The sequence below is a fragment of the Hemibagrus wyckioides genome, linkage group LG08 (assembly GCF_019097595.1).
Source record: "Hemibagrus wyckioides isolate EC202008001 linkage group LG08, SWU_Hwy_1.0, whole genome shotgun sequence".
Taxonomy (NCBI): Eukaryota; Metazoa; Chordata; class Actinopteri; order Siluriformes; family Bagridae; genus Hemibagrus; species Hemibagrus wyckioides.
In genome coordinates, this window is record NC_080717.1 from 12,725,157 (window position 1) to 12,750,575 (window position 25,419).

At 39.0% G+C, this 25,419-nt stretch overlaps 7 non-coding genes and 5 pseudogenes across 7 annotated transcripts; 7 read left to right on the plus strand and 5 right to left on the minus strand.

Moving 5' to 3' along the window:
* Window positions 1–16,242: 16,242 nt before the first annotated feature.
* LOC131358757 (U5 spliceosomal RNA) lies at window positions 16,243–16,362 on the plus strand. The gene has a single exon (XR_009205677.1). It is a non-coding gene; the product is annotated as a U5 spliceosomal RNA (small nuclear RNA).
* Window positions 16,363–16,753: 391 nt separating this feature from the next.
* On the minus strand, window positions 16,754–16,868 carry LOC131358753 (U5 spliceosomal RNA). The gene has a single exon (XR_009205673.1). It is a non-coding gene; the product is annotated as a U5 spliceosomal RNA (small nuclear RNA).
* Window positions 16,869–17,135: 267 nt separating this feature from the next.
* Window positions 17,136–17,257, minus strand: LOC131358751 (U2 spliceosomal RNA; annotated as a pseudogene).
* Window positions 17,258–17,641: 384 nt separating this feature from the next.
* Window positions 17,642–17,757, minus strand: LOC131358755 (U5 spliceosomal RNA). Its single transcript, XR_009205675.1, has one exon. It is a non-coding gene; the product is annotated as a U5 spliceosomal RNA (small nuclear RNA).
* A 939-nt stretch (window positions 17,758–18,696) lies between these two features.
* LOC131358752 (U5 spliceosomal RNA) lies at window positions 18,697–18,811 on the plus strand. The gene has a single exon (XR_009205672.1). It is a non-coding gene; the product is annotated as a U5 spliceosomal RNA (small nuclear RNA).
* A 305-nt stretch (window positions 18,812–19,116) lies between these two features.
* Window positions 19,117–19,327, plus strand: LOC131358743 (U2 spliceosomal RNA; annotated as a pseudogene).
* Window positions 19,328–19,854: 527 nt separating this feature from the next.
* Window positions 19,855–19,965, plus strand: LOC131358760 (U5 spliceosomal RNA). Its single transcript, XR_009205680.1, has one exon. It is a non-coding gene; the product is annotated as a U5 spliceosomal RNA (small nuclear RNA).
* Window positions 19,966–22,040: 2,075 nt separating this feature from the next.
* LOC131358742 (U2 spliceosomal RNA) lies at window positions 22,041–22,252 on the minus strand (annotated as a pseudogene).
* A 304-nt stretch (window positions 22,253–22,556) lies between these two features.
* Window positions 22,557–22,672, minus strand: LOC131358756 (U5 spliceosomal RNA). The gene has a single exon (XR_009205676.1). It is a non-coding gene; the product is annotated as a U5 spliceosomal RNA (small nuclear RNA).
* A 527-nt stretch (window positions 22,673–23,199) lies between these two features.
* LOC131358746 (U2 spliceosomal RNA) lies at window positions 23,200–23,357 on the plus strand (annotated as a pseudogene).
* Window positions 23,358–23,609: 252 nt separating this feature from the next.
* Window positions 23,610–23,728, plus strand: LOC131358758 (U5 spliceosomal RNA). The gene has a single exon (XR_009205678.1). It is a non-coding gene; the product is annotated as a U5 spliceosomal RNA (small nuclear RNA).
* Window positions 23,729–24,031: 303 nt separating this feature from the next.
* On the plus strand, window positions 24,032–24,243 carry LOC131358750 (U2 spliceosomal RNA; annotated as a pseudogene).
* The last annotated feature ends 1,176 nt before the right edge of the window (window positions 24,244–25,419 follow it).

Sequence of the window (25,419 nt, forward strand, 5' to 3'; positions counted from 1 at the left end):
AGATGTTCTACTCACCAGGTCTTTGTGCAATGTAGTTAATCCCAGGAGTGATTTGCTCATCTCTAGGCATTTTTCTTTGCACTCTTTCATTTCAGCGGCATTGAACTCGACAGCCTTGTAAATCTCTGCTAATGAAAAGAAGATAGATGCCTGCCTAAGACCGTAGGTGAAACATAGAAGTGGAAATGTGATGTTCTGGGGAAGCTTTGGCAATGGAAGTGTGGGCAACCTGTGTGCAAGGCACTTTATACTGTAGAGGGATCAGTTGTTTTCTCTGGGAATTGAAGATCTGCAAAAAACTAATTAATAGAATGCCACAAATTTCTCAGGCAAGTTATTACTGCAAAATGTGCTTTATGATGAATGTAAAGTTTAACATCCAAATTTGATTTCACAATTATTATGTGCTGCAGCATTCTTAGATTGAATTGTACTTGTTTTGTGATCCATTTACAACCATTTGACTGAATAAAACCAATAAAGGATAATAAAAAAATATAGACATATTTATAAGTGTATTTCAGTTTTTGATGACACTGTCAAGTTTCTACTATGTGTTATTATTGAGGTAACAATGGGTGGTGGAGCTGTGGTGGAGCTGTGCTGGAGTGCATTATACAAGCCCATTTCCAAAAAATGAGATATGCTCACGACATAACATTCTACCTCAGCTGATTGTTGCACATGCAATAATTGCACTACTTTGTACTCTGCACTACACTGTACACACAATAACACTCTCACTGTACATCTTTTCTGTACAGCTTTGTGTGCACACTGCACTGACACTTTACTCCCTGTTCAATTGGACATTTATATTTGCCTTATATATACACTATATTGCCAAAAGTATTCGCTCACCCATCCAAATAATCAGAATCAGGTGTTCCAATCACTTCCATGGCCACAGGTGTATAAAATCAAGCACCTAGGCCTGCAGACTGTTTTTACAAACAACATTTATTTGGGATTATTGTGTGGGGTTGTTTTTCAGGAGCTGGGCCTGGCCCCTTAGTTCCAGTGAAAGGAACTCTGAATACTTCAGCATACCAAGACATTTTGGACAATTCCATGCTCCCAACAGTTTGGAGCTGGCCCCTTCCTCTTCCAACATGACTGTGCACCAGTGCACAAAGCAAGGTCCATAAAGACATGGATGACAGAGTCTGGTGTGGAGGAACTTGACTGGCCTGCTCAGAGTCCTGACCTCAACCCGATAGAACACCTTTGGGATGAATTAGAGCGGAGACTGAGAGCCAGGCCTTCTCGTCCAACATCAGTGTGTGACCTCACAAATGCGCTTCTGGAAGAATGGTCAAAAATTCCCATAAACACACTCCTAAACCTTGTGGACAGCCTTCCCAGAAGAGTTGAAGCTGTTATAGCTGCAAAGGGTGGACCGACGTCATATTGAACCCTATGGATTAGGAATGGGATGTCACTTAAGTTCATATGCGAGTCAAGGCAGGTGAGCGAATACTTTTGGCAATATAGTGTACATCTACAAATATATTTGTATATTTATCTTACATATGCACACTGTACATACTGTATTCATTTGCTACACCATTTCAAAGTTGACCTTTTTATCTACGTATATGCATATACTGTACCTTCTATATATTATAGAGTCTGCACATATATATTTATTTATATTGTTCTATTTTTCACATATACTATATTGTACTGTATTATATTAGTGTATTATATTTTTGTTTTTATATTTGTTTTTTTATATTCAGTTTATATAGCAGTTTTATATTTGTATACATTATATATTATATTACTATTTTTATTATTATTATTTTTATTATTTTTTTTTTTCATTATTTATAATATTTACTGCTATATTGACACTACATATATATATATATATATATATATATATATATATATATATATATATATATATATATATATACATATATATATATATATATTATATTATATACATATATATTTATATATACATACATAGACATATATTTGCATATGCATATCTGACACTTGACTTTCAAGTTATTTTCGTTTGTGATTTCCACCATTTAATTTTCCCTACTTTTCCCTATATATTCTTAACTATATCCCCTATTTTTCATGTCCACACTTTAAATTTTTCTTTTTTACTATTTCTTTTTAATGTAAGACAGTCGTAAAAAGCATTTCACCACGTCGTACTGTGTATGATTTCGTATGTGACCAATAAAATTTGAATTTGAATTTGAATTTGAAACTAAATTTAAATCTGATCAGAACATCACTAGGCCTTAGGACAGAATGGGAAGATAATTCCCGCTTTGTAAAATATGATCCCAGACCCCTGCTCTATGTGTGTGAATGGAAACTGAGTAATTCCTCTCTCACTGATGTCACACACTCTCTAGTAGAGAAAGCAAAAACTCTCACCTCCTTTTCTCACACAGACTACATGATACCGAAAGCACTGCACTGTACTGTGCACATACACAGACATGAACCACATGAGAGTTATGAGAAAGAATGGTACAGGAAGTTAGATAGGCCAGACATATTGATATTGAAGCGTGTGAGATGGAATGAACACAGATGTGCTGTAGAGGTAGATTCATATCAGGTTTCAGTTTGAGCTGGTCATCCACACCCATTCCAAATGAATCATGGATCTCCACATCTCTCTCTAGACAAATCCGCCAATGATGAGTGGGAAACTTTGGGAGAATGGATGTTACAGGCTACTCAAAGTCATGATTGGGAACCAACTGAGCAGCCAGCTGTTCTTTACAGAACAAAATTAAATGCATATAGCACAGCACTAAATAGGCTGGCTAGAGCTGAGAGAGGCGTGGTGATCCTTCCTGATGATGGGATAGATCCCAACCCATGGTACAAAACCGATTTGGCCTTACCCAATTGGAACATTCAGATGTACGACTACGAAAAATATGATGTAGGTCTGATTAAAAATTGCCAGTGATCATCACTTCAGTGATCATTACACCAAAATCAGATTATAGGCCAAAGAGGGCTCAATGTCCCCTAACACCAGAAGCTATAGCAGGAAAAACACCGGTGTTTAATTCTCTATTCAAATCTGGAGTTATAGTGCCATGTGAGATTCATACAGGATTTGAAAGTGGTCAGTGATGCTGTGATCCAACAAGCACCTAATGTTCCCAACCCATACACTATCTTGTCCCAAATTCCAGTTGACAGTGCATGGTTTTCTGTTGTCGATATAGCTAACACATTCTTTAGCGTACCAGTAGATCCAGATTGTCAGTTTTGGTTTGCATTTTCCTTTAATGGAAAAGCCTATACTTTCACATGCTTGTGTCAGGGCTATTGTGAGTCACCTACAATCTATAATGAAGCATTAAAGAACAGTTTAGATACACTGCAGCTAACTGAGAAATTTGTGTTGCTTCAGTATGTAGATGACATTCTTTTGGCCGCATTGAATAAAGAGTAGTATGAAAAAGACACCATTAAATTGCTCTATCACCTCGCTAAAGAAGGACATAAAGCAAGCCTGTCAAAACTGCAATTTGTACAACAAGAAGTGAAGTTCCTAGGACATTTAATTTCTGCAGTAGGTAAAACTCGAGTTAGACTCGAGTCAAGTAGAGTGGAAGCAATACAGAAAATTCCCAAACTGGTTACAAAAAAAATGTCTTGGGTATGTGTTAATAGTGTAGGATGTTCATACCCGATTATGCTGTGTTAGAGGCACCCCTGAGCACTATTGCTGAGTGCTCACTATTTACTAAGGCCTGCAAGCACACAGCAAAGTGACGTGGACTGAGACTGCAAACGCTGCATTTGAACGACTGAAACAGACATTACAGACGACACCCACATTGGGCATTCCTGACCCAATGAGACCATTTACACCAACTGTGGATGAAAAAGGGGGGTGCATAACATCTGTTTTACTTCAAGAGCATGGGGGTAGGCTGCAACCAGTGGCTTATTTCTCAGCAAACCCTGTAGGGTTTGCAGTAGTGACTCAGAATGAAACTGTACTTTCAGGGAAACTTCCGTCTCATTACTCAGCACAGGCGGCGGAACACACCACCCACATAGAGGCCTTTAAATTGGCAGAGGGTAAGACTGTAAATATTTGTACAGATAGCAGGTATGCCTTTGGTGTCACACATGATTTTGGAACATTATGGAAACATAGGGTTTTTTTGACCTCCTCAGGCAAGCTTATCGCACACCATGGCCTGATAGCTGACCTCCTGGATGCAATCCTACTTCCAAAAGCTATTGCAGTATGTAAATGTGAAGTGCATACGCATTGTTATGATCCTATTTCCACAGCTAACGCCAAAGCTGATGCAGCGCGAAAGCAGCAGCAAAACAACCTGAACAGAAACGAACTTGTCTGCTCCTACTCTAAATCTCACTGAAATACAGGGTATGGGTGATTGTGAGGAGAAACAATGCTGGAGGCAGTTGGGATGTGCCCAAAAACAAGGTGTTTGGTATGGGCCCACAGGAAAACCGTGTTTACAGAAGAAACTGTTTCCTTTTTATACTAAATTGAAAAAGAAAAAGAAGTTATGATAACAGAAATTAGGAAACACAAAAAATTTTCTGAACGCTGTGTCATATGTGCAACAAACAACATTGGGAGAGGCACATCCATCACCACAAAGACCATTTGAACACTTACAAATGGACTTTTTTGAGTTAACACCTAGCGAGGGTAAGAAGTATTGTCTGGTTATAGTAGATATGTTCTCTAAATGGGTAGAGGCTGTTCCTACATCTAAGCAGGATGCTAGTGCAGTAGCAAAAGCACTACTCACTGAAATTATTCCACGGTGGGAAATTCCTGAGAGAATTGGTAGTGATAATGGTACCCCAATCATGAATCAGGCATTACAGAAAGTCAGTGAATACTTAGGGATCAACCTGAAACAGCACTGTGCCTATCACCCAGCTAGTGGTGGAGCAGTAGAAAGATCTGACACAAATAAACTATAACCCTGAGTTGACAAATGATAAAAATTAATTTAGCTTAAACTGTGTGTGTTTTGTTTTGATTTTATTTATCCCGATATGTTTTGTGTTATGCTTTTCTTTTCCCTGATTCTGATTCCCTGACTAGCAAAGAAAAAAAAGAAAATTAGAGGGGTTTCTCCTCTCTCAAGAAAAAGCAGAGTAACTATTTTTTTAAGTTTTAGTTGATGAAGGCATCATTGGAAAGCCAAGGGAAAAGATGATGTTTGTCCTTAAGGACAAAAAGGAGGGAAATGTGGAAATTTTAACAAGTAACAAAGATGAACAAGTAAGACTTTAGGACATCTGCTGTGTGTGTGTGTGGAGAGGAAGATATTAACCAGGTGGCTGTCAGTACCAGGAGCGACTCTACTCGTGGTATGCCAGAACATTGTATATCATGTCTTTCTATATGCTATAGCTCCTTTGAAGGAAGTGCTGTTGGTCACGTATACATTTGGTTTAGGATGCACCTAAAGGTTCTATATAAGGCAGACCAGTGAAACAGGACCTTGCCTGTCCGCTGTGTAATCTCATTGCACTGCGTTTGAGATGCCTATTGCCGCGGCAAGATAAAAAATCCTTTCTTATCTCTTTGCTTTGACTCACACCCTTGTGTCCGTGTGTAGTTTGTTAATCATTTCAATTCACAGTGCAGACTTGCCACCACAATATCAAAGTTCTTTTTTTTTTTGCTGTTCCCATGTTTCTTTGAATTTTTGCATTTTAATGTAAACAATCACATTTCATATCATAGTTGAACCCAAACATGAAAAAGTCAAAGAAAACTGCCCCATTCAGCTGCACACATGCGTTTGTCCGGAAAACCGCTTTCCCTTGCTCGTAGAGCGCTGAGACTTGCGGAATCGCATTTTCAGCGCCAGAGAAGCACAATGCAGAGAGCACACGGCGCTGTAGCAGGAAACAAGGCCGTTCGATGAAAAATGATGAAAGTTGACTTTGTTAAGTGAATTTCCATGGAATATCACTGTTTCCATGTTTCTTATGAATTTTTGCACTTTAATGTAAAAAATCATATTTCATATCAAACTTCATATTTTTCATTCTTTTTCATCACTGTTCCCATGTTTCTTATGAATTTTTGTATTTTTATGTGAACAATCACATTTCATATCATAGTTCACCCCAAACGTGAAAAAACATCAAAGAAAACTGCCCCATTGAGTTGCACACATGCGTTTGTCAGAAAAACCGCTTTCCCTTGCTCGTAGAGCGCTGAGACTTGCGGAATCGCATTTTCAGCGCCAGAGAAGCACAAAGCAGAGAGCACACTGCGCGGTGGCAGGAAACAAGCCTGTTCGATGAAAAATGATGAAAGTTGACTTTGTTAAGTGAATTTTCATGGAATATCACTTTTCCGTGTTTCTTATGAATTTTTGTACTTTAATGTAAAAAATCATATTTCATATCAAAATTCATATTTTTCATCCCTGTTCACATGTTTCTTATGAATTTTTGTATTTTAATGTAAACAATCACATTTCATTCGTCTGACATCCTCTTCAATGAGCTTGGTCATCTTGTTTTGATGGACATTGATAGTACAAATGGTGGTTTGGTTAGAAATCTCGGGAAAACTTTTTAACTTTGAATGTTTTGAAAATGAGTAAAAACATGATTGATCAAATAAAAACTAATATATTGATAATAAAGTGATTAGAGGTGTATAAGTGAAAATTTGTGTGTGGATGGTTCATTTTCATCAAATATGCTTTAATTTCCTGTGTTTTCAGTTAATCTCTACATGCATGCACAAAAGTGCTTCTGTCGCGCTGAAAATGCGATTCCGCAAGTCTCAGCGCTCCAGGGCTTCAGGCAAGCGGTTTTTCGTGGAAGTGCTTATTTGCACACGTCTGACATCCTCTTCAATGAGCTTGTTCAACTTGTTTTGATGGAAAATGATAGTACAAATGGTGGTTTGGTTAGAAACCTCGGAAAAATGCCATTCCGCAAGTCTCAGCGTTCTAGGGCTTCAGGAATAATATTTCTGTATAATACAGTTGTGTACATTTTACATTTTTTATATATATTCTATATTTTATATACATATTCTGTATACAAATATACCTTACTTTATTTAAATTTTATTTTATTTATATTATATTTTATTTTTATTTACCTACTGTGGAAATTTGTAGGTTTTTTTATTTTATATTTCGTATGTTATATTTTACATTTTATCCTTGTCTTTTTTTTCTGTTCTTATTCTTTTTTCCATTTACTTTTTCAAGGGTCAACAAATAGTCGTGTGAGCATTTCATTGCATTTCACTGTGTACGATTATGTATGTGACTAATAAAATTTGAATTTAAATTTTGAATTTGAAAAAGGCTTTTTTACACTAAATGTATTGAAAATGAGAAAATAAAAAAAACAACATATTGATAATTAAGTGATCAGAGGTGTAAAAGTGAAAAATTGTGTGTGGAAGGTCTGACATCCTCTGCAATGAGCTTGTTCAACTTGTTTTGATGGAAAATGATAGTACAAATGGTAGTTTGGTTAGAAACCTCGGGAAAAGGCTTTTTTACACTGAATGTATTGAAAATGAGTAAAAACATGATTGATCAAATAAAATACCAACATATTGATAATTAAGTGAACAAAGGTGGAAGAGTGAAAATTTGGGTGTGGAAGGTTCATTTTCATCAAATGTGCTTTAATTTCCTGTGTTTTCAGTGAATCTCTACATGCATGCATAAAAGTGCTTCTTAGGCACTGAAAATGCCATTCCTCAAGTCTCAGTTTTATTTTATTTATATTATATTTTATTTTTATTTACCTACTGTGGAAATTTGTAGTTTTTATATTTTATATTTCGTATTTTATATTTTACATTTGATCCTTGGCTTTTTTTTCTGTCCTTATTCCTTTTTCCTTTTCCTTTTTCAAGGGTCAACAAATAGTCTTGTAAGCATTTCACTGCATATCATACTGTGTACGATTATGTATGTGACAAATAAAATTTGAATTTGAATTTTGAATTTGAAAAAGGCTTTTTTACACTGAATGTATTGAAAATGAGTAAGAACATGATTGATCAAATAAAAAAAAAAACAATATATTGATAATAAAGTGATCCTGACGTGGAAAAGTGAAAATTTGTGTGTGGAAGGTTTATTTTAATCAAACTTACTTATATAACACTGCATAACAATGTTTCTGTTAAACAGTACAATATAGTACAAACTTTGCTCTAAGTTACATTAACAAGCTTTTTAAGAACATTCTCACTTGCGAAACAAATGAACAAATACAAAAAGTAAGTGTCAGTGTCAAACAAAATGGCCAACTGGCAGACTTACTTTTGTAGCTTTCTATGCAAAGAGCTAACTTTTGGAGAAAATTTAAAAGCATCCAGCCCAAGAAAGATTTCTGAAAGACTTCAAAAGTGTTTCTCAGTTTTGGGGGATAGCTTAAGTTCAGGGAGTAAATGAAGCCCATGAGCAGAAGGCAGGCATTTGTGAGATTTTTACATCCCAGCAGCACCTCAGTTCCCTCAGTGACGATGATGACGTCAGCTATGTTGGCATCTTTCTCTCCTGCAGTGCTGCCCAGTACAATGATCTTCATTACGTGATTGGTGAAGCTATCTTTAATCATGTCTCTGCTGACATCCTGTCAAATACACAAATAAGTGCAAAGTGGTTACAATACTGTACAGTAAGTTAGTTGAACATTCTCTTTAATTTTATGTGATAAGTGCCCCACACAGAGATTTGGTGTCACCATCTATAAAATATTTACACTATATTTATTTATTTATTTACTTAAATATTTATTTATTTACAATATTTAAATATTTATTTGCTTTTACACGAAGAAACAAAAAAAAATAAAGACAGACTAAATACAGAAGAACTGTGACTACAAGACACAAGAAACTACCTGCAAAGCTACAGTACTGTAAAAAGTTTCAGGCACTTGTGTAAAAATTCTGTAAAGTGGAGAGGTCTTCAAAATGCTTTCATAAATTGATTTTCATTTACCTTCTTCTGACTAAATCAATATTTGGTGTGATCACTATTTGTAGTTAAGGCAGTTTTTGCTCTAATTTGATATAGTTTTTCAGGTTGCTTTGCATGTAGGTTTTTTAAGCATTTTGCAGATATTGCCACAGTTTATCTTAATTTAGGCAGTCTCAGTTTTATCTCTTCCTTCACGTTATAATAGACCGTCTCAATGACTGTCTGACTCTTCTGTGAAGCACCAACTGTTATCAGACTCTCTGTGCATACAAAAATCTCACTGGATTATTACAAATAATGGCAAAATGAATGTTTAGGAATGTGAACTGATACTTCAACTACAGCACAAAGACATACGGTATACATGTACTGTACATATCCAAAGTCAAATCAAAATTTGAATTTATCTATGTAGCTGGTAGGATTCAATGAGCTCCTCAGATGATTCTCCCAGGTAGGAAAGCGTATTAAGGTAAGGCAGCCAGGTAAGGCAGCGAATTACAACATCTCGCTTATCTTCAACTTTCTGTTAAAAACAAAAGTAAATTGCAGCGGACATTAACACTGTACACTTCTATCTACATACAACTGCATATCTATAAAGTCAGGAAGCAGCAAGATATCAGATGTGTAATATATACATTTACCTGGCTGAGTGAATATAGCACACTTAGAATTTTTATGGCTGCATCCCCAACCTTCATTTTAAACAAATCCAAGAGCTTTGGAGAGGAGAGGTCCAATTTTTGCAAGGTTGGACCCAGGAGAATTGTGGTTATCCTTCTGAACTCATTCTTGATCTAAGGCAAAAAAAATAAAGGTAACATGCTTAAGATTTTGTAGACAAACACTTTTTTTTGCCAACCACACACATGCACGCATGCATGCACCCATGCTATACTAATGAAATTAGAATATTTAATTACTTTTAATGAATGAAATATGAGTTCCAAAAGTTTGTAAGTACCTACACATCAAGCCAGCAAAAGAAGAACTTACCTCAGATTCATAAAAAAGAGCTGGCCATCTCTCCAGGAAATCTTTGACAGCAGGGCAGTGTTTAATGATTTCTAATCTTCAATAGGAAAAAGTCTTCTCCATTATCTCACCAATTAATTTTTTGTTGTTTTTCTTCTGAATTTCTTTAAGAAGATCAACTCTCTCCTTCTCTAAAGTTTCCTCAGTTTCCCCAAATGGAAATGGGGGCAAGTAGTTTACTTCAGCGTTTCTGTGTCTTTTCATGCCTTTGGGGCAAGACTTTTCACTTGTCTTCTTTCTTTTCAAAGAGTTGATCTCCAGCTCTGGACAGGAAAGCTGACTGCCTCTTAATTTTGCTCGATAATTGCCAGAGGTGGACAGTAAAGAAGTACATTTACTTGAGTACTGTACTTAAGTACACTTTTTGAGTATCTGTACTTTACTTGAGTATTATTTTTTCTGGATACTTTTTACTTTAACTTCACTACATTTGAAAGACAAATACTCTACTTTTTACTCCACTACATTTCTGTCAAGGTCATTGAGTAGAAAGTAGTTACATTTATCATAGGATGATTTTTTTTTTCCACTCTTGTAGCGTCACGTGTTGTAAAGTTCAGTGGTTTTCCATAATTTTTTGAGCTCAATCTCTGACAAAATGGACGAATATAAGCTTTGTATATTATACACCACCAACGCATTGGTAATGATGTTAGTTAACACACAAAAACGTATGCTGTGTCATAAATGGTATTCAAAAATAGAATTAGTATGCCCCAAATCGTAGTATACTGAAAAGAGTATTCCAAAAGTTCCTGGATGGTCTACTACTTCCGGTAGAAATTCAAAGTGCAGAACAATGCACACTCTAATGGGTAATATTGCCCACAATGCATTGCACACAGGAGGAAGGATCCTGGACAATGGTGTAAATGCATATTAAAACGGTGTAAATGAATTGTGGAAATATATATAACTCTTTGTTAAAGCAGTGTTGCTGTTGGGTGGTTGTACAGCTACAGTTGTGTAGCTGGGTTTTAAAGCAGGTTAGATTTTTTTTCTGACCAGTCTTCATTTACAGACCATTTGATTGAAATGTGCATGAGTGGATACACATAGATGTGTACAGGTACATCTCAAAATTTAGAATATAATGAAAAAGGTCAATATTTTTTGTCACTCAGTTCAGAAAGTGAAACCCATACATTATATAGATTCATTACACATAGAGTGAAATATTTCACTCTATGTGTATCAAGCATTTATTTCTTGAAATTGTGATGATTATGGCTTACAGATAAGGAAAACCCAAAATTCTGTGTCTCAGAGAATTAGAAGTTCAATATTGGAAAGTCATGGTGTTGAGTTGAGAGAAAGTTGAGTGGAAGGAAAAAGTGTGGTAGGAGAAGGTGCACCAGCAAAAGGGATAACCGCAGCCTTGAGAGGATTGTCAGGCAAAATCCATTCAAGAATTTGGGGGAGCTTAAGACGAATCCTAGACATGGCCTACAAATGTGGCATTCCTCATGTCAAGCCACTCCTGAACCAGAGACAACGTCAGAAGCATCTTATCTGGGCTGTGGAAAAAAAGAACTGGACTGTTGCTCAGTGGTCCAAAGTCCTCTTTTCAGATGAAAGTAAGTTTTGCATTTCATTTGGAAATTAAGGTCCCAGAGTCTGGAGTAAGAGTGGAGAGGCACAGAATCCATGTTGCTTGAAGTCCAGTGTGAAGTGTCCACAGTCAGTGATGATTTGGGCTGCCATGTTATCTGCTGGTGTTGGTCCACTGCGTTTTCTGAAGTCCACAGTCAACGCAGCCATCTACCAGGAAATCTTAGAGCACTTCATGCTTCCTTCTGCTGACAGGCTTTATGGAGCGCTGAGTTCATTTTCCAGCAGGACTTGGCACCTGTCCACACTGCTAAAGGCACCATAAGCTGGTTCAATGACCATGGTGTTACTGTGCTTGATTGGCCAGCAAATTCGCCTGACCTGAACCCCATAGAGAGTCTATGCGGTATTGTCAAGAGGAAGATGAGAGACACCAGACTCAACAATGCAGATGACCTGAAGGCCGCTATCAAAGCAACCTGGGCTTCCATTACACCTGAGCAGTGCCACAGGCTGATTGCCTCCATGCCATGCTGCATTGATGCAAAAGGAGGCCCAACCAAGTATTGAGTGCATAGAAACAAACATACTTTTCAGAAGTCTGACATTTCTCTTTGAAATATCCTTTTTTTTATTGATCTTATGTAATATTCTAATTTTCTGAGACACAGAATTTTGGGTTTCCCTTATCTGTAAGCCATAATCATCACAATTTCAAGAAATAAATGCTTGAAATATTTCACTATGTGTGAGGAATCTATATAATATATGGGTTTCACTTTCTGAACTGAGTGACAAAATATTGACCTTTTTCATGATATTATAATTAATGAGATGTACTTTTTTGTTGGGGGTGGTAGGAGTGTTAAATTAAAAATAAATGATTATACCTGTCTTTTTTTGTCAATTCAGTTGTTTAATTTCTATAGGTTTTGTAACATTTTAAAAGCTCTTAATTCCACAGAAAGTATTGCATACAACAATGCAACAATAATAAAACAATACGTTGACATTTACTTTTGATACTTAAGTACTTTTAAAAACAAGTACTTCTGTACTTTTACTTAAGTAAAAATCTGTCTTTACAACTTTTACTTGTAATGGAGTAATGTTTGACCAGTAGTATTTGTACTTTCACTCAAGTAAGGAAGTTGTGTACTTCGTCCACCTCTGATAATTGCCCGTCTTATATTTAATCCCCTGTTGCCCATACTGTCCATTGAAGGACCCTGGCTCTTTGAGGCATGGGTACTTTTCAATCAACATCTCTACTACATTCATAATCTGGATGCCTGTTGGGTATGTAACGAAATATCATCTCTGCTACTGTCTCAAGGACACTACTTGTTATTCTTGGATTGTTCAAGAGGGTACCATCCTTTTGGTAGGCTTTGTTTCCTTCTGAATGCAAGAGCTCCGTATCAAATGAGAAAGTTGGGATTTTAAACTTTGCTGGCCATCCTTGAGATCTGCATGGTGTGGAACACTCAGACGAAGAGAGCAGAACAGTGTCTTGAGAACTGCTGGATCTGGAGTCTAAAGAAAGGGACGATGTCTCACTTTCAGAAGGACATAGCATAACAGTGTCCTGAGAACAGCAATATTATTTATTTCATTTATTTTTATTTTATATTTTGTTTCTTGAAAAGTTTTGTCTGGAGCATATTATGACTTTGTGGTGTTAAGCCTTCAATGCCAGATTCTTTTCTTTTGTAATTAATGCCAATTTATTCTATTCAGATTTTGTACTAAAGAGCTAAGCTTTTGGCTCATTTAACAGAAGCTATAGTGTTCGCTTAGCTAACCTGTCAGCAAGCCAAATTTAAACATTTTTTAAATAATTGCCCTACCGAGTAAACAATGCAAGTAACGTTAATGCAACAAAATGCATCAGTTATGAAGAAAGAAAGTTTAAGCTACTCATGCAGCCGGCTATTATATTAAGCCACCTAACTTACCTGGACACTAGTTTGGCGTAGTTTGGCGACGTGCTTCCGGCATTAGCTGGGGTAATCACCATGGCAACAGGTGACAAACCTCATACGTAGTGTAGTCTAATGTTAGAGTTCAGATCAAACCCACTGAACAAGACACTGGTTAAATAAAACATCAAAATGTTAAAATAAAAATTTAAATAAATATAGTGATCTTATTGATTTGAAATTTTGAAAAAACGTGAACGCACTGATGACGTATCAGATGTTGACAACTTGTGATAAACTGATAACTTATCGGGATGTGAAGAGACCTTAAACCACCATAACAATAATGTTTCTGAACACCATTACTTATAACACATACAGTACTAGAAAATGCATCACTATTGTATAGGTTCAATAGGGAGTATAATCTCTGTTTAACTTGATTATTATGCATAAAATCGATAAGCATCTGCAAGAGAGCATGCGCATATATTACCTGGCTTCATGGAGTAAGCTTTACTTGAGTTTGTCATTTTTTGCATTAGTTCATTAAATGACAAAACACAAAGTAAATAGTACTTGTAACAATGTCAACTTTCATCATTTTTCATCGAACAGGCTCGTTTCCTGCCACCGCACAGTGTGCTATCTGCATTGTGCTTCTCTGGCGCTTAAAATGCGATTCCACAAGTCTCAGCGCTCTACGAGCAAGGGAAAGCGGTTTTGCAGACAAACGCATGTTTGCAGCTGAATTGGGCAGTTTTCTTTGACTTTTTTCACACGTTTGGGGTCAACTATGATATGAAATGTGATTGTTTACTTTAAAATGTTAAAATTCATAAGAAACATGGGAAAGTGATAAAAAATATGAATTTTCATAATGAAATATGATTTTTTTCATCAAAGTGCAAAAATTCATAAGAAACATGGAAACAGTGATATAACATGAAAATTAACTTAACAAAGTCAACTTTCATCTGTTTTCATCGAACAGACTTGTTTCCTGCCACGGTGCGGTGTGCTCTCTGTATTGTGCTTCTCTGGCGCTGAAAATGCGATTCCGCAAGGCTCGTATCAACCGCACCAAGTCTGCGGTCCTGTACGGCGTGGGCCGGAAGATCTGATGTCCCGGGGGGGGGGTTCCCCGTGTGTCGGGATGGTCTCAAGATTTTGGGTGTTGTCTTCTGGAGAGTGGGTAGTGCCCAAAAGGACTGGGACATCGCCCTTGGCAAGTTACAGGCCATGGCCAATAGCTGGCGCAAAAGAGACCTCTTCCTTTACCGGAAGGGTAGTTTTTGGCATGTTCCGACCTTCTTGCGGGCCTTAACCACCTGGCCCTTGTGTTCCCTGTCCCATTTGTGATAGGAAGGCGCCTGGAGCGTGCCCTGTTCACATTCATTGGGGGGGGAGTGAGAAGGTCACCCGCATCACCATTTGCATGGAGCGGGATAAAGGGGGAAGGGGAGTGGTGTGTATCCCTCTTAAGACTATGGTGATGTATGTGGCCTTCCTGGCCAAGTCGGTCAGGGGAGCAGAGAGCCACATGTCATCACTATTCGCGAGGTTCTGGATTGGCTTTGCTTTGCGAGCAGTGATCCCGTGGAGGGGAACTTCGCTGTGGTCTACCGACCGCCCGGGGCACTACCAGAAGGTGGCCGAGTTCATTCGCGACCATCCCTGGTGTCTGGCCTTGTGCTGGACCACCGGAAGCTATATAAGAAATGGAGGGACTGCTGGGTAGTACAATCGGGTGAGACCTGCCCCCAAGTGCCAGGAGTTAAGTGGGCAGCTTTCTAGCCCACCTAGTTGGATGGGGCCAGTAAGGACCTGCATTGGCTGGGGGCTCTGGGACGCCTCCCCGTCAGGGAGTGCCTCTACCATCATGGCATAAGCAACACGCCCCTGTGTCCGATTGGATGCGGGGGTGAGGAGACAGTTGAGCACGCTCTGTGGTCGTGTCCAGTTGCAGCACGATTTTGGAGGCGGGTTTCGAAGTGGTGGTCGGACGGAGGGGAAGCGGACATAAACCGCGACCTCGTGCTGTACGGTAGCGGGTTGAAGTGCATGGGACCGGAGACTGCAAGGCCTTTGTGGCAAGCCATCTCGGTGGCGAAGTGCGTTTTGTGGGGAGCGCGGTGCGAGTGCATCTGCAGTCTAACTCTGTGCATCCACCAGGTTGACCTGCTACATGTATTTAGGGCCAGACTCAGGAACGTAAGGCAGAGAGGAGGAGGGGGGGGTGGTTTCCTGAGGGCAGGGGTTGGGGCAGCAGAGGGGGGAGGGTTTTCAGGGGTAACTGTGGTGGGGGCGCCATGGTGGCCCCAGGTAGATGGACCGTTGGATTTGGGGGGAGGAGGGTCGGGATAGGTGGGTCTACATTTGTTTTGTTTTGGTTTTTCTGTTTCATTTACTCTTTTTGTTTTCCCTCGGCCTCCTTTTGTCTGTTTACTGTTTTTTTGGTTTGGGAGTTTGTTTTTGGTTTTTCTTTTGTCTCTTTCGTGTGTGGTTTGCGATTGTGTAAGTGTGATGTCTTTTGTTTTTCCTTCATAGAATGTCTCTGTTTTTTTTTTTGTTGTGAATTTTTTTTTGGTTCCAAATTGCTGATGTGGGGATGTGTGGGTGTTGGTGGGGGGTGGGGGGTGGGGGGTGGGGAGCGATGGGGAGAGGGATTGTTCTTTTTTTGGGGGGGGTTTGGGGACTGATTGAACATGTGTTGAAGTTCTATTTGTTTTGATTGTTTGGTTTTTTGTGTGTTTTTCTTGTGCGTACTGGTTTTAATAAAAAAAAAAAAATCTTTCGCCTTTTTTTAAAGATTTCCGGGGCGGCTATAATCAATGAGTTTGATGTATTTTTGTGAGCTTTGCTCTTGCAAAGCTGTTAATGCTTCAATGTCAAATGGGTACTTTCCAGCAGTTGGGTCTTATTAGGTAGCTAGAATCTATTGTGTTCACTGGTCTGGCTTTTTGGCCTTGGTCTGGGTTCACGTTACAATCCTTAGACTGGCCTTGACAAGGCGAATGGTTAGATATGGATATGGGTAGATTTTTTTTATTTTAAAGTCTACAATCACATTTCATATCATAGTCCAAAGCCCAAAACCAGACCAAAGAACACTTGATCTTAGCCAAAAGGCCAAGAAGCAGTAAACTTTTATCTCCTCTGCTTATCGGACAGCCTCAGGCCATACATATACCGGCATGCATAAAGTCACATAAGCAAATAAGACCCAATTCCTGGAACCAACCCATTTGACATTGAAGCATACACAGCTTTACCAGAGCAAAGCTCATAAAAATACATCAAACTCATTGATGTTCCTCTGCACGGAAACCTTTAATAAAAGGCAAAAGATTTATGCGTGATTTAACAGAAACCAGAGCTATAAAGAAAAAAAGCCGAGCAGCACCAGGAAACCCTTGTCAGGGAAACACAATGCTCTATGAGGGTAAGGCCGGCCCCTTGGGTTGGTTGAGTGGAGAAATGGTGGGGAAAGGTTGACGAGCAACAACTGACAGCAGTGAGCAGAAGGAGGTGAAGATAGGCCAGGGAACAGGGCGGGGTGAATGCAGACATAATTTGGTAAGTAAGTAAATAAGTCAGTCAGTAAAGCAGTAATTCAGTAATTGATTCTCCTTCATTTTACATCAGAAAACGGTGCACCAAGCCTGGAAGTACTGTAATACCAGGCCGATCCGTGGAGCGGACGTAGCAAGCCCCTTTTCCGTATCCCAGCTCTAAAAATCTGTTTAATATAGAGGACTTATGAGATATTAAACTGATTTTTTTTTCAATCCAAATCCTACACATATCCATACCTAACCATTCACCTTCTCAAGGCCAGACAAAAGATTGTAACGTGAACCCAGACCAAGGCCAAAGAGCCAGACCAGTGAACACAATAGATCCTAGCTAAAACGCCTGAGAAGCCATCCCACACAAACCCCATTCCATCTATTTTCCTTATCAAACCCAGTCAAAGCCCAAAACCAGACCAGAGAACACTTGATCTTAGCCAAACGGCCAAGAAGCAATAAACATTTATCTCCTCTGCTTAATGGACAGCCTCAGGCCACACCTATACAGGCATGCTTAAAGTCACATAAGCAAATAAGACCCAACTCCAGGAAATGACCCATTTAACATTGAAACATACACAGCTTTGCTAGAGCAAAGCTCATAAAAATACATCAAACTCATTTATGTTCCTCTCCACAGAAATCTTTAGTAAAAAGCCAAAGATTTAAGCAGGACTTAAAAGAAACCAGCAGTATAAAGAAAAAAGGTGAGCAGCACCAGGAAACCCTTGTTGGAGAAACACAATGCTCAATGATGGTAAGGCCGGCCCCTTTTTTCTTTACTTTCTTTTGTTTTTATATCCTTTCCGTCACACTCACCTTCTCAAAGGCAGACTAAGAAGTGCAATGTGAATACAGTCACAGCCCAAAGCCAGACCAGAGAACACTTGATCTTAGCCAAAAGGCCGAGAAGCAATAAACTTTTATCTCTTCTGCTGAACGGACAGCCTCAGGCCACACCTATACAGGCATGCATAATGTCACATAATGAAATAAGACCCAAGTACTGGAAACTACCCATTTAACATTGAAACATACATAGCTTTGCCAGAGCAAAGCTCACCAAAATACATCAAACTCATTGATTTTGTGTAGGATCGCTTCTCAGGCTTTTTAGCTAGAATCTATTGTGTTCACTGGTCTGGCTTTTTGGCCTTGGTCTGGGTTCATGTTACAATACTTAGTCTGGCCTTGAGAAGCCAAATGGTTAGGTATGGATATGGGTAGGATTTGGATTGAAAAAACAAAATCTGTTCTTATCAGTTTAATATCTGATACGTCCTCTATATTAAACAGATTTTCAGCGCTGGGAGCCGGAAAAGGGGATTGCTAAGTCCGTTCGGTCTAGTATTGCAGTACTTCCAGGCTTGGTGCACCATTTTCTGATGTAAAATGAAAGAGAAAAAATTACTGACTTAATGACTTACTAAACAAATTATGTCTGCATTCAACCCACCCTGTTCCCTAGCCTATCTTTGCCTCGTTCTGCTCACCACTGTCAGTTGTTGCTCATCAACCTTTCCCCACCCTTTTTCCAATCAACAAAAAAAAAGGGGCCGGCCTTACCCTCATAGAGCATTGTGTTTCTCAGACAAGGGTTTCCCTGTGCTGCTTACTTTTTTTTTTTTTTTTTTTAAGCTCGGATTTCTCTTCAGTCAAGTATGAATCTTTTGCCTTTTACTAAAGATTTCCATGATGGGTATAATCAATGAGTTTGATGTATTTTTGTGAGCTTTGCTCTGGCAAAGCTGTGTATTCTTCAATGTCAAATGGATAGTTTCCAGCAGTTGGGTCTTATTAGGTTGTGTGACTTTATGCATGCCTTTATAGGTATGGCCTGAGGTGGTCCGTTACGCAAAGGAGATAAACATTTATTGCTTCTTGCCCTTTTGGCTAAGATCAAGCGTTCTCTGATCTGGTTTTGAGCTTTGACTGGGTTAGAGAAGGAGAACACATAAGATGGGGTTTGTGTAGGATCATTTCTCAGGCTTTTTAGCTAGAATCTATTGTGTTCACTGGTCTGGCTTTTTGGCCTTGGTATGGGTTCACGTTACAATACTTAGTCTGGCCTTGAGAAGGCGAATGGTTAGGTATGGATATGGGTAGGATTTGGATTGAAAAAAAAATCTGTCCTTATCAGTTTAATATCTGATACTTTCTCTATATTAATCAGATATTTAGAGCTGGGAGCCAGAAAAGGGGCTTGCTACATCCGCTCGGCGGATCGGCCTGGTATTGCAGTACTTCCAGGCTTGGTGCACCATTTTCTGATGTAAAATGAAAGAGAAAAAATTACTGAATTACTTACTGACTTACTAAACAAATTATGTCTGCATTCAACCCGCCCTGTTCCCTAGCTTATCTTTGCCTCGTTCTGCTCACCACTGTCAGTTGTTGCTCGTCAACCTTTCCCCACCCTTTTTCCACTCAACCAAAAAAAGGGGCCGACCTTACCCTCATCGAGCATTGTGTTTGTCTGACAAGGGTTTCCCTGTGCTGCTTGGCTTTTTTTTTTTTTTTTTTTTCTTCATAGCTCTGATTTCTCTTCAATCACACATGAATCGTTTGTTTTTTCAACACATTTCCAATCAATCCCCAAAAAAAGACAATCCTTCTCCCTATCCCCCACCAACACCCATATACTCTTACAATAGCAATTGGAACTAAAAAAATAACAGCCTTTCTATGAAGGAAAACAAAGACATCACACTTACACAATCGCAAAAACACACACACGCAACAAAGAGACAAAAACCCCAAATACAAATGAATAGTAAACAGACATCAAGAGGCTGAGGGAGTACAAGCCGAAGAAAAAAAAAATCTTTTGCCTTTTACTAAAGATTTCCGTGGAGAGGAACATCAATGCCTTTGATGTATTGTGAGTTTTGCTCTGGCAAGGCTGTGTATGCTTCAATGGTAAACGGGTAGGTTCTAGGAGCTGAGTCTAGATGGAATGGGGTTTGTGTAGGATCGCATCTCAGGCTTTGTCGCTAGGATCTACTGTGTTCACTGGTCTGCCTTATTGGCCGTGGTCTGCGTTCATGTTACAATACTTGGTCTGGCCTTGAGAAGACTAAAAGTAAAAAAATTCTTTTTTTTTATCACTTTCCTATGTTTCATATGAATTTTGGCATTTGAATTTAATTAAACACATTTCATATCATAGTTGACCCCAAAGATGTGAAAAAAGTGAAAGAAAATTGGCCCATTCAGCTGCAAACATGCGATTATTGTCTGAGAAACCGCTTTCCCTTGCTCGTAGAGCACTGAGACTTGCGGAATCGCATTTTCAGCGCCAGAGAAACATAATGCACAGAGCACACTGCGCCGAGGCAGGAAACGAGCCAGTTCGATGAAAAATGTTGAAAGTTGACTTTGTTAAGTGAATTTTCATGGAACATCACTTTTTCCATGTGTCTTTTGATTTTTTGCACTTTGATAAAAAAATCATATTTCATATCTAAATTCATATTTTTTATGACTTTCCAATGTTTCTTTTGAATTTTGGCATTTTAAGGCAAACAATCACATTTCAAATCATAGTCGACCACATACAAGTGAAAAAAGTCAAAGAAAACTGGCCCATTCAGCTGCACACATTCGTTTGTCTGAAAATCCACTTTCCCTTGCTCGTAGAGCGCTGAGACTTACGGAATCGCATTTTCAGCATCAGAGAAGCACAATGCACAAAGGACACTGCGCCAAGGCAGGAAACGAGCCAGTTCGATGAAAAATGTTGAAAGTTGACTTTGTTAAGTGAATTGTCATAGAAGATCACTTTTTCCATGTTTCGTATGAATTTTTGAACTTTGAAGAAAAAAATCATATTTCATATCAAAATTAAATTTTTTTATGATTTTCCTATGTTTTTCATGAATTTTTGCATTTTAAGGTAAACAATCACATTTCATATCATAGTCGACCCCATACATGTGAAAAAAGTCAAAGAAAACTGCCCCATTCAGCTGCACACATTCGTTTGTCTGAAAAACCGCTTTCCCTTGCTCGTAGAGCGCTGAGACTTGCGGAATCGCATTTTCAGCGCCAGAGAAGCACAAGGCACAAGGCACACTGCGCCGAGGCAGGAAACGAGCCAGTTCGATGAAAAATGTTGAAAGTTGACTTTGTTAAGTGAATTTTCATGGAATATCACTTTTCCCATGTTTCTTATGCATTTTTGCACTTGGATGAAAAAAATCATATTTCATATCAAAATTCATATTTTTCATGACTTTGCTGTGTTTGTTATGAATTTTGGCATTTTAAGGTAAACCATAACATTTCAGATCATTGTCGACCCCAACTATGCGAAAAAACACAGAAACACAATGCACAGAGCACACTGTGCCGAGGCAGGAAACGAGCCACTTCGATGAAAAATGTTGTCTATGCTCCTTCTCAAACCCAGTCAAAGCCCAAAACCAGACCAGAGAACACTTGATCTTAGCCAAAAGGCCAAGAAGCAGTAAACTTTTATCTCCTCTACTTAACAGACAGCCTCAGGCCACACATATACCGACATGCATAAAGTCACTTAAGCAAATAAGACCCAACTGCTGGAAACAACCCATTTAACATGGAAGCATACACAGCTTTGTCAGGGCAAAGCGCATGAAAATACATTAAGCTCATTAACGTTCCTCTCCACGCAAACCTTTCATAAAGGATGAAATATTTATGCATGACAAAACAGAAACCAGAGCTATAAAGAAAAAAAGGTGAGCAGCACCAGGAAACCCTTGTGGGAGAAACACAATGCTCGATGAGGGTAAGGCCGGCCCCTTGGGTAGGTTGGATGGAGAAATGGTGGGGAAAGGTTGACGAGCAACGACTGACAGCGGTGAGCAGAAGGAGGTGAAGATAAGCCAGGGAACAGGGCGGGGTGAATGCAGACATAATTTGGTAAGTAAGTAAGTAAATAAGTAAGTCAGTAAAGCAGTAATTCAGTAATTGATTCTCCTTCATTTTACATCAGAAAACGGTGCACCGAGCCTGGAAGTACTGTAATACCAGGCCGATCCGCGGAGCGGATGTAGCAAGCCCCTTTTCCGTCTCCCAGCTCTAAAAATCTGTTTAATATAGAGGACGTATGAGATATTTAACTGATAAGAACAGATTTGTTTTTCCAATCCAAATCCTACCCATATCCAGACCTAACCATTCACCTTCTCAAGGCCAGACAAAGGATGTAACGTGAACCCAGACCAAGGCCAAGAAGCCAGACCAGTGAACACAATAGATCCTAGCTAAAACGCCTGAGAAGCCTTCCTACACAAACCCCCTTCCATCTATTCTCCTTATCAAACCCAGTCAAAGCCCAAAACCAGACCAGAGAACACTTGATCTTAGCCAAAAGGCCAAGAAGCAATAAACATTTATCTCGTGTGTTTAATGGATAGCCTCAGGCCACACCTATACAGGCATGCATAAAATCACATGAGCAAATAAAACCCAACTCCTGGAAACTATGCATTTAATATTGAAACATACACAGCTTTGTCAGAGCAAAGCTCATAAAAATACATCAAACTCATTTATGTTCCTCTCCACAGAAATCTTTAGTAAAAAGCCAAAGATTTAAGCAGGACTTAAAAGAAACCAGCAGTATAAAGAAAAAAGGTGAGCAGCACCAGGAAACCCTTGTCGGAGAAACACAATGCTCAATGATGGTAAGGCCGGCCCCTTTTTTCTTTACTTTCTTTTGTTTTTATATCCTTTCCGTCACACTCACCTTCTCAAAGGCAGACTAAGAAGTGCAATGTGAATACAGTCACAGCCCAAAGCCAGACCAGAGAACACTTGATCTTAGCCAAAAGGCCGAGAAGCAATAAACTTTTATCTCTTCTGCTGAACGGACAGCCTCAGGCCACACCTATACAGGCATGCATAAAGTCACATAATGAAATAAGACCCAAGTACTGGAAACTACCCATTTAACATTGAAGCATACACAGCTTTGCCAGAGCAAAGCTCACCAAAATACATCAAACTCATTGATTTTGTGTAGGATCGCTTCTCAGGCTTTTTAGCTAGGATCTATTGTGTTCACTGGTCTGGGTTTTTGGCCTTGGTCTGGGTTCACGTTACAATACTTAGTCTGGCCTTGAGAAGGCGAATGGTTAGGTATGGATATGGGTAGGATTTGGAATGAAAAAACAAAATCTGTTCTTATCAGTTTAATATCTGATACATCCTCTATATTAAACAGATTTTTAGAACTGGGAGCCGGAAAAGGGGCTTGCTACGTCCAATCGGCCTGGTATTGCAGTACTTCCAGGCTTGGTGCACCATTTTCTGATGTAAAATGAAAGAGACAAAATTACTGACTTACTGACTTACTTACTAAACAAATTTTGTCTGCATTCAACCCGCCCTGTTCCCTAGCTTATCTTTGCCTCGTTCTGCTCACCACTGTCAGTTGTTGCTCGTCAACCTTTACCCACCCATTTTCCACTCAACCAAAAAAAGGGGCCGACCTTACCCTCATCGAGCATTGTGTTTCTCTGACAAGGGTTTCCCTGTGCTGCTTGGTATTTTTTTTTTCATAGCTGTGATTTCTGTTCAGTCATGCATGATTTTTTTTTTTGCCTTTTACTAAAGATTTCTGTGGCGGGGATAATCCATAAGTTTGATGTATTTTTGTGAGCTTTGCTCTTGCAAAGCTGTGTATGCTTTAATGTTAAATGGTAGTTTCCAGTAGTTGGGTCTTATTAGGTTGTGTGATTTATGCATGCCTGTATAGATATGGCCTGAAGCTGTCTGTTACACAAAGAAGATAAAAGTTTATTGCTTCTTGCCCTTTTGGCTAAGATCAAGTTTTCTCTGATCTGGTTTTGAGCTTTGACTGGGTTAGAGAAGGAGAACAGATGGGATGGGGTTTGTGTAGGATCATTTCTCAGGCTTTTTAGCTAGGATCTATTGTGTTCATTGGTCTGGCTTTTTGGCCTTGATCTGGGTTCACGTTACAATACTTAGTCTGGCCTTGAGAAGGCGAATGGTTAGGTCTGGATATGGGTAGGATTTGGATTGCAAAGAAAAATCGGTTCTCATCAGTTTAATATCTGATATGTTCTCTATATTAACCAGATTTTTAGAGCTGGGAGCCGGAAAAGGGGATTGCTACATCCACTCTGCAGATCGGCCTGGTATTACAGTACTTCCAGGCTTGGTGCACCATTTTCTGATGTAAAATGAAAGAGAAAAAATTACTGACTTACTTAATTACTAAACAAATTATGTCTGCATTCAACCCGCCATGTTCCCTAGCCTATCTTTGCCTCGTTCTGCTCACCACTGTCAGTTGTTGCTCGTCAACCTTTTCCCACCCTTTTTCCACTCAACCAAATCAAAGGGGCCGGCCTTACCCTCATCGAGCATTGTGTTTCTCCGACAAGGGTTTCCGGGTGCAACGCAGTTTTTTTTTCTTCATAGCTCTAGTTCTTCTTCAGTCACGCATGAATCGGTTGCCTTTTCAACACATTTCCAATCAGTCTCCCTATCCCCCACCAACACCCATATACCCTTACAATAGCAATTGGAACTAAAAAAAACAGACTTTCTATGAAGGAAAACAAAGACATCACACTTACACAAACGCAAAAACACACACACGCAACAAAAAGACAAACCCCATATACAAATAAATAGTAAACAGAGAACAAGAGGCTGAGGGAGTACAAGCCGAAGAAAAAAAAAATCTTTTGCCTTTTACTAAAGATTTCCGTGGAGAGGAACATCAATGACTGATGTATTGTTGTGAGTTTTGCTATGGTAAGGCTGTGTATGCTTAAATGGTAAACGGGTAGTTTCTAGGAGTTGGGTCTAGATGGAATGTGGTTTGTGTAGTATCGCTTCTCAGGCTTTGTCGCTAGGATCTATTGTGTTCACTGGTCAGCCTTATTGGCCGTGGTCTGCGTTCATGTTACAATACTTGGTTTGGCCTTGAGAAGACTGAAAGTAAAAAAAATCTTATTTTTTATCAATTTCCTATGTTGTTTATGAATTTTGGCATTTTAATGTAATTAAATAGATTTCATATCATAGGTGACCACATACATGTGAAAAAAGTCAAAGAAAACTGGCCCATTCAGCTGCACACATTCGTTTGTCTGTAAAACCGCTTTCCCTTGCTCGTAGAGCGCTGAGACTTGCGGAATCGCATTTTCAGCGCCAGAGAAGCACAAGGCACAAGGCACACTGCGCCGAGGCAGGAAACGAGCCAGTTCGATGAAAAATGTTGAGAGTTGACTTTGTTAAGTGAATTTTCATGGAAGATCATTTGTTCCATGTTTCTTATGAAAATTTGCACATTGATGAAAAAAATCATTTTTCATATCAAAATTCATATTTTTTGAC